Source organism: Balaenoptera musculus, chromosome 20, assembly GCF_009873245.2.
Source record: "Balaenoptera musculus isolate JJ_BM4_2016_0621 chromosome 20, mBalMus1.pri.v3, whole genome shotgun sequence".
NCBI lineage: Eukaryota > Metazoa > Chordata > Mammalia > Artiodactyla > Balaenopteridae > Balaenoptera > Balaenoptera musculus.
In genome coordinates, this window is record NC_045804.1 from 42,307,741 (window position 1) to 42,325,130 (window position 17,390).

Here is a 17,390-nt window from a genome sequence, read left to right on the forward strand (position 1 = left end):
CATCGACAGACAGTATTTGTTTCTTAATCTGAAATTTCATTTTATGTGCAAGGTCAGAGGGGTTGGCAGCTGGGGGTGGGGGTGGGGTTTAGGGAGGAGAAAAGCACCCCTGCCTGCTTAGTTGCAACCTAGATCATGATATTTGAGCGTCAACGATGATTGAATGAGGGCAGAAGTAGCCAAGATTGTTTGTGGTGCTCTGGCAAATTCCTGTTCATCCTCCAGAGCCCAGGTATGACATCACCTCCTCTGGGAAGACCTCCGCAACCCTTTAAGCAGGGTCCTCTCTTGTAAGAGGGCTCTGTCTCTGTACCAGATGCTGGAAACACAGACACAAGCAAGGCACTGTCCCAGTCCTGAGGGGCCTCCCACCTATAGTGTGAAACACACAGAGGGGTCCCAGACAATAAGCTGTGACTCATTACCTGGGGGAATCAGAGGTTTCTCAGAGAAGGTGATACCTGAGTCTCGCCAAAGGGATGGAATCTGACTCTGATCCAGTGTCTGGATCTAGCTGCTAATTTGCAGGGAATACCGAGGACAGAAGAAATGGAACTGCACTAAGAGTCTGCAGTCGGCAAAGTCTAGACTACGGGAAACTCTCCAGGTCAAATGGGCCAGGTTCCTCAACAGACAGACTGCAAGGAAATAAAAGGGAAGGAAGAGGATCCTAGTGACTGGGAAAAAAAAAAAAAAAAAGCTTAAAGGACATATCAGTTTTTAAAATGGGCAAAGTTAAACTATAGGGTATAAAGATGTACAAGGTGATAAGTAAAAATGCAAGGAAGTGATTACTATAAAAGTAAGGAGTACGGTTGCCTCTGGCTGTAGGGGGTTGTGATTGCGAGGGGGGGCACATGAAAGAGGTTTCTGGGTGTCTGGCAAAGTTCTCTGACCTGGGTGGTGTTCTACTTATAACTCATTAAGACATTCACTTGATTTGTGTGGTTTCTGAAATTGTGTTTTATTGTACAATAAAATATTTAAAAATAGATATCTCCAGGCTGGAATATTGGACTAAAACTGACGGCACAAGGCAAAATATATACAGTTGCCAAATTCTGCTTTTAAGTCACATAATATTTGCTCGCAGGAAAGAAGCAGCCTGACCTAAAGTAGTTTGTATTTTTAAAAATATCCTGGAGGTTTTTAGCTGCCCACAAATGACTGTGCCTGCATACGTGGCTCTCCAACTGCGGTCCCAGAGGCCCTGTGTTTGTCCTAGACTCTGGGGGGAGCCACTGTGGGGAGGTCCGAGCAAGGGGAAACTGATGGGGGGGAGGGGCTTCGTAGCTCTGGTCCTGCCCATCAGGGAGGACTGGCTGTAACTCTGGATGGGGGAACCAGGGCCATATAGTCTCAGCGCCAGGGTGCCATGACCAAGTCCCACTGTGAAAGGGGATACTATGATTCACTACTTTGGCAGCCCCAAGAGAGACTGGGCGTGGCGCTAGCTCGAGGCAGCCCCCCCACCCCCACCCCACTTCTCCAAGGGCCAAGCTCTGAGGTAGAAGCTTTGAATTTCAAGCCACAAGGCATTTAGGAAACATCTCTTTCAACTCTCGAATTTTGCAACTAAGGAAGTTGAAGTCCGGGGTATGTGATTTAACAAGGGTCATGCAATAAACTCAACACAGGTGTCCCCTTCTGCTTCTGCCCTCCCCCTTCAAGCCAATGACCTACCCTCCAGTCTCACGGAGGTGAGTATAGATACCTGTGGGCCTACAAGGTAACTGCTAGGCCTCTCGGCTCCCATGCTCACCCTGGTGCTTGTATCTGACCCACCTGCACTTCCATCTCCTCTCACCAACCTTGACTTGGGATCCATACTTGACCCCTGCCTCTGGGGGACCATGTTTCCCCCAACATCTGTATGTTGACCTCTTCTGTACCTTGACCCTCTTTTATTGACTTTGGCTTGGCTCATCCACCCCCCTCTGGTGGGGTGGAATTCTCTACTCCAGCAGCTGCAGGAAACCCAGTGTCCAGCCCCCGAGTTCCTTCTCATCAGGAATCCAAACTAAGGGACAGGATTCAAGGCCATATCCAGTATTTCAGGACCTTTCCCCTTCCTATCCCTGAATGTCTGGAATCTGAATGTCTGGAAAATCGATTTGCATTTAGGAACAATTCCATGATGACACTGATACCCTAGCTCAGCATTCCCTTCAAAAGCTAAGTGTATCTCTTAGTGAAAAAGATCAATATATTTCCCTGCTTCCTGAGCCCCATATCCTGTCTTCTATGATCCTGCCCCCAAAGAGACTCTGCTGACACTCAATCCACCTGAAGCTCCACGTGGTCAACTGTGCAGCGGGACCTATGGAAAGGTGTGTTTTTGGGTCACGTTAACAGAAGTATGAGATATAGAATGAGGGAGGTGAAGTAACATTAATAAGACTACACCTGGAGTAGTGTCACTTCAGTCCTGAGTGTCACAATTGAAGAAGGGGACAGATAGACCAGAGCATATCAGGAATGACAGGCACTAAACATCATGTCATATTAAATTGGTCTATTTATCCTAGAAATGACTTGGGGAGTATCATAACTGGCTAGGGGCCAGATTCAAAGGATCACACAGGCAGGCGCCAGACTTAAAGGGTCAGTTCACAAGGGCTGGGAAAGGAAAAGGCACCCTCCAGCTAAACGATGTGGTTGGCTTCCTAGACAAGAAGGCAGACAGCGAGCACCACGTGGAGAACTCACCTTTCAAGCAAAACCCAGAAACCAGAAAACACTGCTCCAGAAACTCAAACGCCCGTTCTGGAAATTTCTCCCACCCTCGAGACGCGCAAAACCAGTGAGACCGGACCTCTACCTCCACCCTACCCGCCGCTGGCAACACCAATGCCTAGCGCGGGCCTTAGTGTCACCACAGGTAACACAAGGATCCCAGGCCAGCTCCGCCCTGCCCAGTGCGGCTGGGTGAATGGAGGTTCGGGGAGAGGAGACGCAGGGCGGCCAGCGAAGCGCGACATAGCTGGTGCCCGCGAACCCTGGTGCCCTGGCTCGGCCTGCGCTGGTGACCGCGGAGCCGAGGAATGCGGGTGGACGGGGAAGGGTGGGACTGGAGGACGCCTCAACACAATACGAAAAGTAAAAAAATGGCACATCGCAGAGGAAAGAGGCGATACACATGGGAACACTGAAGCCCCCACTATCGACCCCAACCTCAAGAACCAGGCACGGACGGGGTTCGAACCCGCGATCTTCGGTTTACGAGACCGACGCCTTACCACTTGGCCACCGCGCCTGACAGCCGAGGGAGCGGTGGAAGCTCTCAGTGGAGGGGAGGCGGCGCAGGCGCGGGAGGGGCGGTGCCTCACCTCCGGCCCCGCCCCCGGCCCAGCCGCCCTGCCCTCCAGACCCGCCGTCCGGAACCTAGTTCTCGGAGCCGCTGGGGCCCTCTCTGCGTGAAGACCAGGCGCCCGCGTCCTGCCCGCGGCGGGATCCGAACTCGCGGCGCCCGCCGGCCCGGCCCCGCCCCGCCTCTAGCGCCCCCAGGGGCACGGCGCCTGCGGAGAGGCCCGAGGGGCATTCGAAAGGAGCGGCGGCGGGCGGAGAACCCAGGTGGGGAGAAACCACGACCAACGCCTGTGACGGAGCTGAAGCGGAGACGGCGGCGGCGAGCGAGCCAGGGCAGAGCGTCCCCGCTGGCGTCTCCGCCGGCTCGGAGCGCCGCCGTGTGACCTTGGCCGGGTCATTTCCATCCGGTCGGCAGGATACTGGGGCAGCGCGCTGGAGCTCGGGCCGAGTCCACGGGGAACCGAGGGGGCAAGAAGGGCGGTATAGGCAGGAACGGGACTGGCCCTCGGAGAAAGATGCAGGGAGCCGGGAGGGATGGGCGCCACGCTGCAGGGGCGAAGGGAAGTGAGCGCGCCTGGCTGATCCCTCAGGGGCGGCCGTCTGTGTAAGAAAAACCTTCCTCGGTTGCTCTCACTACCCTCTTGCCCTTCAGCCTCTGGCACGGGCGTCGGGCCTGGAGACTCCAAGTAAACATCTATTTGTGGCCTTGCCCAGGAGGGTCAGATGTGGGCGCACAAGAGATGCCCTCAGGGATGTTCTGGGGACAGTGCTAGAGTGACCAGCTGGAGGCGACCTGAATGGAGGAGTCTCTTAATCTGGCCATACCACGTAACAGTAGGACACTCTTAGAAGGAATGATCTAGATTCAAAGGAATGATTATCAGCATAGAAGGGGCACAAAAGCGCATGTGATTTTAAGATGTAGAACAATACATTCCATTTACTAAAGCAAAGGGAAAGACACACAAAGTAGATAAAAGTAAAAACATTAGAAAAATAGAAAGGGGGAGACTGGAGATAGGGACCAAAGGGAGTTTACTGGTAATGTTTTGTTTCTATTCTGTGAAAGAGGCAAAAAGCTGAGAGGTTGGGGATACGAGTGTTTATTACGATACTGTAGGTTTTGTATTTTCTTTAAATTAAAAAGAAAGGAAGGGAATTCCTTGGCCGTCCAGAGGTCAGGACTCCGCACTTCCACTGCAGTTAGGCACGGGTTCGATCCCTGGTCGGGGACATAAGATCCCGCATGGCCGCGAGAGGCGGCCAAAATAAATTTAAAAAAAAATTTTTTTTAAGAAAGGAAACGAAACTAGGTCCCTCTGTCCTTGTTTGGCCTGTGGCCATAGCGTCTGTTCCAGGAGGGGTGAGGGGGTGAGTGGGGGTGAGTGGGGATGGGTGGGGAAGGGGAGGCCCCACCACCACCGTCCCAGGGCAGGGCGTGGCCAACTGCCAGCCTCCCTCAGGCCCCAGCCCTCCTGTACACAGGCGTCGGGGGTGGGGACACAAACGAGACCAATCCCTCCATTGCCGACCCTGCCACCTCCACTGCCCAAGTCATCCTTGCTTATTTGTAGAAAATTTTTAAAAGTATAGTTGGTGGAGATTTGGGGAGTCAGGAAAGCTATAAAAATCACTGTCAACCATTTTGAAATGTACAATAGTGTTAACTACAGGCCCATGGCTGTGTAACAATCTCTGCAACTTTTTCATCTTGCAAAAGGGAAACTCTGTACCCACGGAGCAGCAACTCCCCTTTCCCTCCTCTCCCAGCCCCTGGCTACCACCGTTCTGCTGTTTGTAAGAATTTGACTACTCAGGGTACCTCATATAAGTGTCTTTCTTTTTGTGACTGGCTTATTTCAGTGAGCATAAGGTCAAGGTTCATCCGTGTTCATCTACATATGACATGATTTCCTTTCTTAAGGCTCAATATTCCATTGGTTGTTTCTTTATCCATTCATCTGTCATTGGACATTTAGTTTACTTCCACCTCTTGGCTATTGTGAATCATGTTGCAATGAATATGGGGGTGCAAATATCTCATGATCCTGTATTCAGTTCTTTTGGATATACACACAGAAGTGGGAATACTGGATCATATGGTAATTCCATTTTTAATTTTTTGAGGTACCTCGCAACTGTTTTCCATAGTGGCTACACCATTTTACAATCCCACCGTCTGTGCACAAGGGTTCAGATTTCTCCACATCAGTGCCAATACTTGTTTCGTTTTTATAGTGGCCATCCTAATAGGTGTGAGATTGTGTAATTTCATTGTGCTTGGATTTGTATTTCCCTGATTAGTGATGTTGAACATATTTTCATATGCTTGTTGGCCATTTGTTTTTCTTTGAAGAAACGTCTATTTAAGTTCTTTACTAATTTTTAAATCAGGTTATTGGGTTTTTGTTTGCTTGGGTTTTTTTTTAGTTTTAGGAGTTCTTTATGTATCCTGGATGTTAACCTCTTATCGCATATATAGTTTGCAAATATTTTCTCCCATTCCTTAGTTGGATTTTTCACTCTGTTGATTGTTTTCTTTACTGTGCAGAAGTTTTCCGTTTGATGTAGTTCCATTTGTCTATTTTTGCCTTCGTTGCCTTTTTTTTTTTTGGTGTCCTCTTCAAGCAATCAATCATTGCCAAATCGAATGTCCTGAAGCCTTCCCCCTATTTTTTCTTCTAAGGGTTATATCAACTCAGGTCTTATGTTTAGGTCTTCAGTCCATTTTGACTTAATTTTTGTATGTGGTGTAAAGTAAGCATCCAACTTCATTATTTTGCATGTGGATATGCAGCTTTCCCAGCACCATTTGTTGGAGACAGGAAAGTTTTTTTTTTTTTTTTTTTTTAATTTATTTTTATTTATTTATGGCTGTGTTGGGTCTTCGTTTCTGTGCGAGGGCTTTCTCCAGTTGCGGTGAGCGGGGGCCACTCTTCATCGCGGTGCGCGGGCCTCTCATTATCGCGGCCTCTCTTGTTGCGGAGCACAGGCTCCAGACACGCAGGCTCAGTAGTTGTGGCTCACGGGCCCAGCTGCTCCGCGGCATGTGGGATCTTCCCAGACCAGGGCTCGAACCCGTGTCCCCTGCATTGGCAGGCAGATTCTCAACCACTGTGCCACCAGGGAAGCCCAGGAAAGTTTTTAAAAGCATAAAAAGGAGAATTCAAAGGACCCGTAGTCTTACCACCAGAGAGAAGCACAATTGTGCCTGCATTCTTGTATGTATAAAACACACTAATTCATTTTTTCCGAGATACATGGGTTGTTTTTTTTTCACATTTTAACAAATTAGAAATCAATATGACAACTGGTCATAGTTGGAGTTTTACAATCGGCAATTTTTCTTAGTGGCACGTTAAGTTTTGTTTTTTTTTTTTTTAATTTATTTATTTATTTATGGCTGTGTTGGGTCTTCATTTCTGTGCGAGGGCTTTCTCTAGTTGCGGCGAGCGGGGGCCACTCTTCATCGCGGTGCGCGGGCCTCTCACTATCGCGGCCTCTCTTGTTGCAGAGCACAGGCTCCAGATGCGCACGCTCAGTAACTGTGGCTCACAGGCCCAGTTGCTCCGCGGCATGTGGGATCTTCCCAGACCAGGGCTCGAACCCGTGTCCCCTGCATTGGCAGGCAGATTCTCAACCACTGCGCCACCAGGGAAGCCCACGTTAAGTTTTTTAAATCGATGCATTTGATGAAATGGAGTACATATATATATATATAATACAGTTAGGAGAGTCAGACTCATATTTTCACATTTGTATATTTCACGGTGTCCTCATTTTTCTCACCATTGTAAGATAAGTACGTCCCACGTCTTTAAAAGTGGATCATTTCATGGATTGTAACAGGCGTACAACTCTGGTACAGGATGTTGATAGCAGGAGAAGCTGTGCGTCGGGGCCGGGAGGGGTAATATGGTAACCGTGCTTTCCACTGAGTTTTGCTATGGACCTAAAACTGCTCTAAAAAATAAAGTTTATTTTTTTTTTTTTAATACCTTTAAAAAACACTTAAAAAAAAAGAGGTAATTCTTTTTTTTTTTTTTTTTAACTTTGGGTTTATTTATTTATTTATGGCTGTGTTGGGTCTTCGTTTCTGTGCGAGGGCTTTCTCTAGTTGTGGAGAGCGGGGGCCACTCTTCATCGCGGTGCGCGGGCCTCTCATTATGGCGGCCTCTCTTGTTGCGGAGCACAGGCTCCAGACGCGCAGGCTCAGTAATTGTGGCTCATGGGCCTAGTTGCTCCGCGGCATGTGGGATCTTCCCAGATCAGGGCTCGAACCCATGTCCCCTGCATTGGCAGGCAGATTCTCAACCACTGCGCCACCAGGGAAGCCCAAGAGGTAATTCTTGAATCCTCTACTCTGACTCCCGTGCTGTGAGTCACAGCCAACCCTGGGCTGCACTGGGGCTGCTTCTTGGTGGGGGTCCCTGTGGGCCTGGCCCAGGAACCTGATTTTGTCCTTCTTCCAGCAGTGAGCAGCCGTAAGAGCATGGTCTAACTTCTGTTTCCTAAACTCACATGTACCATTTTTAATATAGAGCTTTTGCCTTGAGAAAGATGCTTTGAAACTTGACCAAAAGGTGAGAGCTAGTTCCAGAAACTCCTAGCTGACAATCAGGCCATACCTACTTCCATGCAGTGCAGTGATATCATCCAGTCATTCAGCAAATCCTCAGTGAGCACCTACTAGGTGCTAGAATCTTTTCTCAGTGCTGGGGCTATAGCAGTAAACTAAGCGTCACAGATCCCTGCCCTCATGGAGCTTCTATTCTTAAATAAGCAAAACATATAGTATATCAGATGGTGATAAGTACTAGGGAGAAAAATAAAGCAGAGAAGAAGGATGGGAAGTTCTGCAGGTAGGATGGAGGGTGGTAACTTTAAACAGAGAGATATAGTAGATTAAAAGCAGTCACAAATTCTTTGCTGCTTTTCCCACCCAAAGGTAGAGTCTATTCCCCATCTTTGGGTATGGGCTGCCCGTCTGGCTTGCCTTGACCGATAGAATGTGGGCCAAGTGATGGTGTATAATAAGTTCTAAAGCTTAGGTCTCAAGAGACCTTGTAGCTTCTGCCTTTGCTATCTCAGAAGCCTGTCCTAAGACCGCTGTGTAAGAAAGGCAGTCCAGCTATTGGAGGATGAGAGGCCATGAGGCATCTCGCAGCCAAAAGCCAGCACCACCTACCAGACACATCAGCCTGGCCACCTCAGACCTCCCAGCCCCACTGACCCTTCAGCTGAGGGCAGCTATATGAGCAAACCCAGGCACACCCTGCAGAGGAGCTGCCAGCCTACCCACAAAATGGGGAAAATAATAAATTGTTCTCGTGGTAGGGTTTTGAGGGTAGTTTGTTACTTAGCAATAATAGTTCCTAGATATAGGAGGTTACATACAACTAACACACTTTCTGTTTCTAGGTTTGTGGGCTGGTGCTTATTTGCATGGAGTAATCGAAACTTTTGTGATGCTGGATGAATGAGGCAGGGGCCATGCCCAGCGGCCCCTCAGAGGTTATTTAATCTCAATTTCCTCATCCACAAAATGGGAGTTTGTTCGCTATCAGCCACAGCCCTGCATTAATTAAAACTTGAACCACCTTCTTCACTATTCACTGCTGAAGTGAGCAGGGGTGTGAAATGCCGCTCGACCTTTTTTTCCGTAGGTGCGTGCGGTAGCAACCTGAAACTTTCCCTTTCGTCAAGTTTCACAGTCCCTTTGCCAGCAGGAAGGCTCTAAATTAAGGCTGCTGTTAGGAGAAAAAAGTCAACACAGGTTGAAACCTTTTTGGAGAGTGTATGGCCACATGTGTAGACATTTAAATTAAGGCTGCTTTTCATACTTGGGGTTAACGCGGTTTGATTTTTTTCTTTCTTCCCCTTCTCAGTGTTTAGTCGGTTACCTTTTCCCAACTCCTCCACCCATTGGTAGAGCCTTCCCTCATAACAAAATACTTACAGGTGGCTGTAATTTAAAGGGTCGGGGGCAGGCTCACAGGTGGATCACAGGCTAAATAAGTGGGGGAGGGATAAATTGGATGATTGGGATTGACACATACCCCTATATATAAAATATCTATAGATAACTAGTAAGGACCTACTGTATAGCACAGGGAACTCTACTCAATACTCTGTAATGGCCTATATGGGAAAAGAAGCTAAAAAAAGATATAGGTATATGTATAACAGATTCACTTCGCTGTACACCACCTGAAACGAACACAACATTGTAAATCTTTTTCTTTTTTTTTTTTTTTTTTTTTTTAAGTTTTATCGGGGTATAAATCAGGCCTCCTCAGAAGGCCCCAAACAAGGCAGGAGCCTTATTGAGCACCAGCGCTAAGCAGCTACAGCCCTTGGGACCCTTCCTTTCCCTGAACACGATCCTGCTGTGACGGACAGTCAGGAGTGTCTCCATGCGGGCTCCCGGACAGTAAGAGATCTACTTGGTTGAGGTCAGAGCACTGATGGACCAAGTCATTCCCCAAGATGGGTCCTGTTTGGGTGGATTTCTTTTGGGAAAGATGGATCTCCTGAAAACAAGCCTGGTAGGGCCGAAACCGCTGAAGACTTGCTATCTCATGCACCTATTGCTGTGTGACCAGCTACCTCAAAATGTAGAGAGAGGTATGCAGAGAGATGTGAGGTGGGGCTTCTTTGTGCCCACCTTCACCTCACAAAATGGAAACATCTGAGGGCTCTCTAGTGGGACAGCTTGGACTACACCCTCTCCTAGTCTCCTTCCTGCCTTGACAGCCTCTGGAGTTGACGTTTACAGCATCCCCTCCCCCGCCCCCCAGCACCACCACGATTGCAGGCCGAAGCACTGAGGGTCTGGCCTGACGCTGCCGGAGACCCGAAGAGTCCAGCTTTTGGTCTGGGGGTCGCCTGCTGGACTGGATAACTGAGAAGGCCACGTGGAGACAGAGGGGGCCAGTTGGGCTAGAACGCAGGGGATGAGGGTCTCACAGGCTCCCCTGGGCTTAGTGACACCAAACGGAATCTGGAAAGTGGGCCCAAACTTCAGCGCCTTTGCCCTCTGGGTTTGGGCCTTTCAGGAGCTCCAGCAATTTTTTTTTCTTTTTTATTAAACCCAGAGGCCACATCAGTTCATGGAGCCCAAATCAGAACCCAGTAGCAAAGTCAGAGCTTGGAGAGAAAGTCAGGGCCAAACCAGGGATGGCAGGAGAATGAGGGGAACTTCCTGCAGCCCCAACTCAGCCACCTGGTGAGTTCCAGAAGGACTGGCTTGAAGCTGGCTCCGGGCTTCCTGGGCCCTAGAGCCCACAACCTTGCCCCAGCGGGCTTGGGGCACCGCTGACCCCTCAGCCCACATTGAGCTGTAGCCTGGCCAACCAGGCTGACCCGTGGTGGAAGCACCATCCTTCCTGGGCCTCTGCTCCTGCCCCCATCAGTGCAAACAGGCCACACACGTTCCACCTGTGGGCTCTTGCTCCTAAAGAGCCCAAGGGCCCCACGCCAAGCACTCAGAACACTGCAGGGCGCACGGTGAGCCCTAAAGACACGCCAGCTACACGAACCACCTAGTTGTTGCATCTTGTGGGCCAAACACCGCATTCGGCCCAGGGATTAGGGAGGGGAGAGGGGCTGTAGGGGGAGGAGTGTTGCCAAATCCCGCTTCTCCGCGGCTCAAAGGTCAGAGAGCAGCCAGATGGACTGACCGAACCCGCCTCACCCCTCACCAAGGGCCCCCTGCTGACCACGGATCTCTGGACCCCACGGTTAGCAGGGCTGCACCTCCTCCCCCTGAGGATCCTGGGCCTGCAAGCGAGACGCCGCGGGAATAGCTTTTTCCACCCCTGGGCGTAGGTTAGTCATTTTCCGGAGATGGGTTGGCTGGGTGGACCTGCCCGGCAAGGCCATGAGAAGCCTGGCTCCCTTGCCCAAGTGAACACCCAAAGCTGGTGATTCCAACTCTCCGCCTCACGCAGCAAAAAACAAAACCAACCAGGTCTTACCTGAGTCCACGCTGCCTTCGTCTCGGTTCCTCTCTCGGCAGCCTACCTGGTCCTGCTGCCGCTCTCTGAAACTCAGGTCGGACCAGGCCGCCGCTGGCTTAAGATCCTTCAGTGGTTGCCACGGCCCTGCCCCCTGCCCCCTGCCCTCTGCCCTCTGACCCGCTAGTTCTCCTAAGGCCTTTGCACCTGTTCTTTCTCTGTGTTTTTCCCAACCTCTCTCACCTGGCCATCTCCAGCTCCTCCTTCAGGCCTAGTTGAAATCTCCCGACTCCTAAAACAATTTCAGCAGTGATTATGCACCCATGACTCTCAGCCCTGGCCACACACTGGCATCACTCGGGTGGGGGCGGGGGGCGTTTGGAAAAAACCCCAGCGTCTAGCCCCATCTGAATCCAAATCACTGTGCTTGTGCCCTACATCCACGTGATTTAAAATTCCTCCAGGTGATTCAAATATGCAGCCAAGTTTGAGAACCTCCCTTTCTAGAAGCTGCTATGCCCTGAGGTTGGGGAGCGGGTTTGTTTTGCTGTCACAAACCCAGCACCTCACCCTACACTGAGCGTCTATCAGGTGCTGATGAAACGTTTGCTTAATGGATGATGAGATCCACCCTTGGCCCACCAGGCTCTGCAGGGCCTCAGCTGTCCCATCTCTCCAGCCCCACCTCTCCACTCACCTCCCGGCCACCGTACCCTGAAACGGCCGTGCTTTCTACAGACCTCCCCCACGTGTGATTCCCAGATCCTACAATTCTTCAGGGCTCTGCTGAAACTGCCCTTCCTCGGGGAAGCTATCCCTGATGCCCACTGGCCTCAGTCCCCTTGCCCCCAGCTCCCATCCCACCCTGGTGCCCGGTAGATTAAGTGTGTTGGTTGAGTGATTTTGTATCCAGACATTTTTGACCCTCCAGGAGACTTTGTCCTGGGCCCAGATGACTCTAAAAGGGCCTAAATTTGAGGGCATGGTGAGTTGGTGGGATCCGACAATGGAACTTTTGCAGGAACCGTGACCTCTAAGCGGCGTAGGGACATCGTCAGTAATAAAGAGGGTGAGAAAATGGTCTCCAAGACTGTGCAGGGGCCCCAGCCTGCACACACTGCAGGGCTTGCTCTCACCTCTCTCCAGAATAGTAAACTGAGTTGAATCGTGTCCCCTCCAAACGGTATGTTAAAGTCCTAAGCCCTGTACTTGTGAACGTAGCCTTATTTGGGAATAGGGTGATGGCAGTTGTGATCACGTTGACGTCATACTAAAGTAGGGTGGCTCTAATCCAACGTCTGGTGTCCTTAGAAGAAGAGCAAATTTTGGTCACAGAGATACTGACGGAGGATGGCCATGCGACAACAAAGGCAGAGCGATGCAGCCACAAGCCAAGGAGCACCAAGGATTGCTGTCAACCGTCAGCCAGGAGAGGCGTGGAGCAGATCCTCCTTCAGAGATTGCAGAAGGCACTAACCTTGCTGACACTTTGATCTCAGACTTCTGGCCTCCAGAACTGTGAATCAATTTCTGTTGTTTTAAGCACCATCCCACCCCCTCCCCCGATTTGTGGTACTTTTTTTTTTTTTTGGCCATGCCACACAGCATGTGGGAATCTTCCCTGACCAGGGATTGAACCCGTGCCCCTGCATTGGGAGCTCAGAGTCTTAACCACTGGACTGCCAGGGAAGTCCCCTGTGGTACATTTTTATAGCTGCCCTAGAAAACTAATTTAATAGAGGAGACGTTTCGATAAGGAGCATTTGGGGGAAGATGAGTTTTGCCTCCTGAAATCCAGATTCTGATTCTGCAAGCACTTACTGAATCCCCATCTGGTGGCTTGACTCCACGGGTAGGAACTGTTACTTCCCTTGCTTTACGGACGAGGCAACCGAAACTCAGAAAACTTGCTTAGTCACACAGAAGGAAGTCATAGAATGGGGGTCTGATTTCAAGTGCAGGACTTTTTCCAGAGTTGGTGCTCAGAAATGGCCTAATTATTGTGAAACAGCAGATTGAAAGTTTAGTACTGGGGTTTTCTCAGTGACACCCCATCCCCACCCTGGTTCCCGAGACCCCATTGCACTCTCCCCCGCTTCCTCAACAACGAGTTCAACTTTTCAGGACTTCAGATCTCAACACACACACCCCAAGGCAGGGTGCAAGGGGGCTACAGCTTCTGGAAAGGCCAGCAGTTGCTTCTGGATGACTGGGGTAGGGAAGGCAGAACCAGTCTCAAAAAAAAGTAGTGGCAAACTAAGAAGGAAGCCATTTTTGAAACTGGGGTGCAGGGCCAGTGCTCAGGAATTGGAGACACCTGGCTGGCAGCAGAGGGGTCCTAGAAGGAGTGGGGAAGATAAAATACAGGATGCCCAGTTAAATCTGAATTTCAGATATACAATGAATAACTTTAGTACTGCTTGGGACATACACTGAAAAATTATTTATCTGAAATTCGAATTTAACTGGGTATCCTGTATCTTGACTTGCAGAATCTGGCAACCCTACTTGGGAAGGGAAAGGCACGTTAGGAGGATGGAGAGAGTAAAGGTCCAGATCACAAAATGCCCAGTGTCGGAAAACGACTTTGCTGTGAGCCCAGGAGGCCGTGTGAATACAATGAATGGGGCACCGTCTGCCCACTTGGGCAGACCTATAGCACCAGGGCCTGTGCGGGGAGGTAAGAGAGCCTGGGCTAACAGGAAGGCAGACTCACCTCCAGAGAGGCTGGGCCTGTGAACCCTGTTGACACCTGGAATTCCATAACCACCACCAGGGGCAGACAGGAGAGGGCAGGACCCTGGGGGTCTGGGCCACCAACCTGGAGCACCTCCAGTGCTTGGTGGTACCCACGCTGGCAGCTTGGCGTGCAACCAGGTTCAAGTGGAGGACCTGGGCCTGTGACCCAGGGGAGTCATGGGAGCGGACGCGGCAGAAGATGGCACGGGGAACCCCGTTAGTGACCAGAACAAGTTGAGAGCCCTGGGAGGCCCTTGCTGGGAAAGGGAACATGGTTGCAGCGAGGACAGAGTTTTCAAACATCACAGCCCCGAGGGCGCCGTTATCAGGGCTTCTGGGATGCCCATCTCCTCTCCTAGGTGCTGTCCCTAGGACAGGCTCAAAAGAGGGTCTGCAGGGTGAGCCCCTGCCCCCGGAGGGGCACCAGCCACCCTGGTACACTGGATGAGGCCCGCTCTTCCTACGGGAGACCGACCCCAGGAGTTCTGGGACCAGGCCTCACCTCTTCCGCCCTCCCTCCCCTACCACAGAGACACCGTCAAGTCAGGCAAGAAGAGCAAAGTGTTTATTTACACCTGGGTCTGTACGTGAGCGTTCCCGAGGGAGCCTGCCTCTGAGAGCCCGCTCCTTCTTGGCAGACGGCTCGGGACCCCGGGACGCAGCCTTGGAGCCTCGCCACCCTCTCCCCACCCTGGGGCCTGGAGGTGGAGGTCTCACTCCAGCCCCAAAGCTAAACCTGCTTCCAGACGGAGGCTCCTGGGGCAAAAGACTCAGATGAAATCCCACGATGCGTCAGAGCCACCTGACAAACCCTCGGACAAGCCCTCACATGCAGCTCATCCCACCCGGGCCCCGGAGACCCCAGCCAAGAAAGCGGGACGAGCCGGGACGAGGAAGCCACCGGGCTGCGAGCCAGTCCTCAGCGACGCATGGTCCGACGGCGGTCCTGACCTCACCGGGGATTGAATGGCACCCGGGTCTGAGCACCTTCGGCGGATGAGGAAGAGCTGGGCAGTTGTTAGTGGCAGGCAGGGGATGCAGCCAGAAGCCTCTTCCTTCTGCCTGCTTGGGGTCCGAAGCTGTTTAGACACCAGATGGCGATGGCCCTGAACCCAGGTCCAGTGCCAAGCACTGGGAGCTGCACGGCTGGAGCTTCTCCCGTGGGCCGGGGGTGCATCCTCCGAGGGGCCCACAGAGCGGCCGCAGACCCACGACATCGCGGCCGGGCCGACGCCCCAGCTTAAGAAGGTGCGTTCTGCCGGCTACAGGTACTGACACCGACTCAGGGAGGGGGTTGTGGGAGAAGCTGCTTTGCACAGAGTGAGCCTTTTCTAGTGTGCAAGGCGCCTAAACAGCGGCAGGCTGGACGACGGGCTGAGTGAGACCATAATGAAACACCTGTCCCAGGTCGGCAAGTCTGCACGGCTGAGCGAGCGGAGGAAGCGGAGCTGGGGCCTGTGGACGGGCGTGCGGGGGGCGGGCCTCGCGGGGCGGAGGCATGTGGATGCAAAGGGGGACGCTATGTACACGTTACAGGGCTCGGGTAAACAGAGGACGTAGAAAAGGGGGCAGTGGAAACTCCTGTACAGTGGTGACAGGGGACAGAAGGCACAAGGACGATGACCCCAAACCATGCAGACAAAACACAGCCTGTGCAGCACAGCAAAGCAGAGGGGCCCGGAGAAGGCACGTCTCCCCAGACGACAGCACTGAGATCCTGCAGGGTCGGCGCCAGGGTGCCTCTCCCGGCCACCCCCCTGCTGCTGGCTCTGGGCAGACACCCCTCCGTTACAATCACGAGGAAAAGAGAAGCCTACGAGGTCGGAGCACCAATGTCACGTGGCATCAGGCTTCGCAGGGCCTACGCTTCTAGAAACACACCTTTCTAGAAGGCAGCCTATTTCCCAGGTAGGTGGAGCGTGGCAGGAGGGCAGGTAAACAGGCCCACGGCTCCGGCCTCTCCTGCTCCCTGCCTGTTCATGGACGCACTCAGAACGGGATGGCAGGGCCCGGAGGCCCCTAAGGTCAGCGGGGGTGGGGGTGGGGGTGGGGGTGGGGGGGAGGGACTTCCGCAAAGTCACCCAGGAGGGCGTGGCCCCTCTAGCTTGAGGCCTCTTGCCAGCCTGAAGCATAGCATTAGAGGAGCTGGCCTAGTCCCAAAGGAGGAAAGGCCGGGCCGGGTGCCAGGGCTGCAGCCCCGAATGGCCCCTCTCCTTAATCTAAAACCCACCTCAGCCCTGAAAGAGAGTCGCTGTAGATCTGCCGGGTGAACAGTCGTTTCCTTGGCACTATAACCATCCCGACGCTTCCCCTGTTCCGATCGCATCTAAAGTTCGCTTTTTAGGTTTAAATTTGCTAATGCATTAAACACACATACCCACGGAGCACAAAAAGAGGGCTTAATTTCTTCCCGGTCCCCCAGGCCCCACGGGCCCCTGAAGGGCTTTGCCCGTTACTAAGTCCCTCACTGGAACAAAAGAGCCGTTCTGACCCTCAGGACCTGGCTCGGCCAGGAATCCAGCAGATTAGCGCCTGGAGCCTCCAGGGCTGGGCGGGGATGCTGGTATGGCTACTAACAGGGGAGGTGCTGGGGTGACCTTTAACCCCCCAGCCTGAAAACAGATCAGAGGCAAAACCCCCAAAGAGGGAATCCCCTCGGGCTCAGCTGTGCAAGTCGGTGGCTGCTGTTTCTGAGGCTGCTTTCGGCAGCCCCCCCCCACCCCTTCCCCACCCCCACTCCGTTCTACTCCCACTCTGGACTGTGTCTGATACATCCCAGCATGTGCCACCCACCGGCTCCACGAGCAACAGACAGAGACCGGCCCACTTGGGTTCGCTAACCCCTAGGCTAGTGAGAACAGCTGGATCCACCCACTCCTGAAGGCATCTGGCCTCCCATCCTAGGGGCGAGGGGTCTGCTAACGTCTCACCATCCGACATCATTACAGGAAAAGCCACCAACATCCCAGCAGGAGAACCCGCTATTATCCAGCACCTGGGTTAACAAGCCCAACAGAGGTTTTCTCCGCCTTTGGCCAGCAACCTCTTTGGCTGCACATTACCATCACCTGGGGAGCTCTTTAAACAGCTGGGTGCCTGGGCCACACCCACACCAATGAAATCCAAATCTCTGGGGGCCCAGGCAGCAGCATTTAACAAAATCTCCCCAGGTGATTCCAATGCACAGCCCAAGCTGAGAAACCCTGTTTCAGGCCCAGGTACTTTGGGAGGTTGTCCAGCTTTGTGTTTTTAATAGGTGAGAAATAAAGTGTATTAGACGTTTATAGATAAAGGATAATTTCCCTCTGACAATTCTTGAAGAATCTATGCATTTAAGATAACTTGCCTAACTCTGGCAATTCAAAGTTAATTTTTTTTTTTTTA

At 52.0% G+C, this 17,390-nt stretch overlaps 1 non-coding gene across 1 annotated transcript; it reads right to left on the minus strand.

Moving 5' to 3' along the window:
- Window positions 1-3,184: 3,184 nt before the first annotated feature.
- Window positions 3,185-3,256, minus strand: TRNAT-CGU. The gene has a single exon. It is a non-coding gene; the product is annotated as a tRNA-Thr (tRNA).
- Between the last annotated feature and the right edge of the window lie 14,134 nt (window positions 3,257-17,390).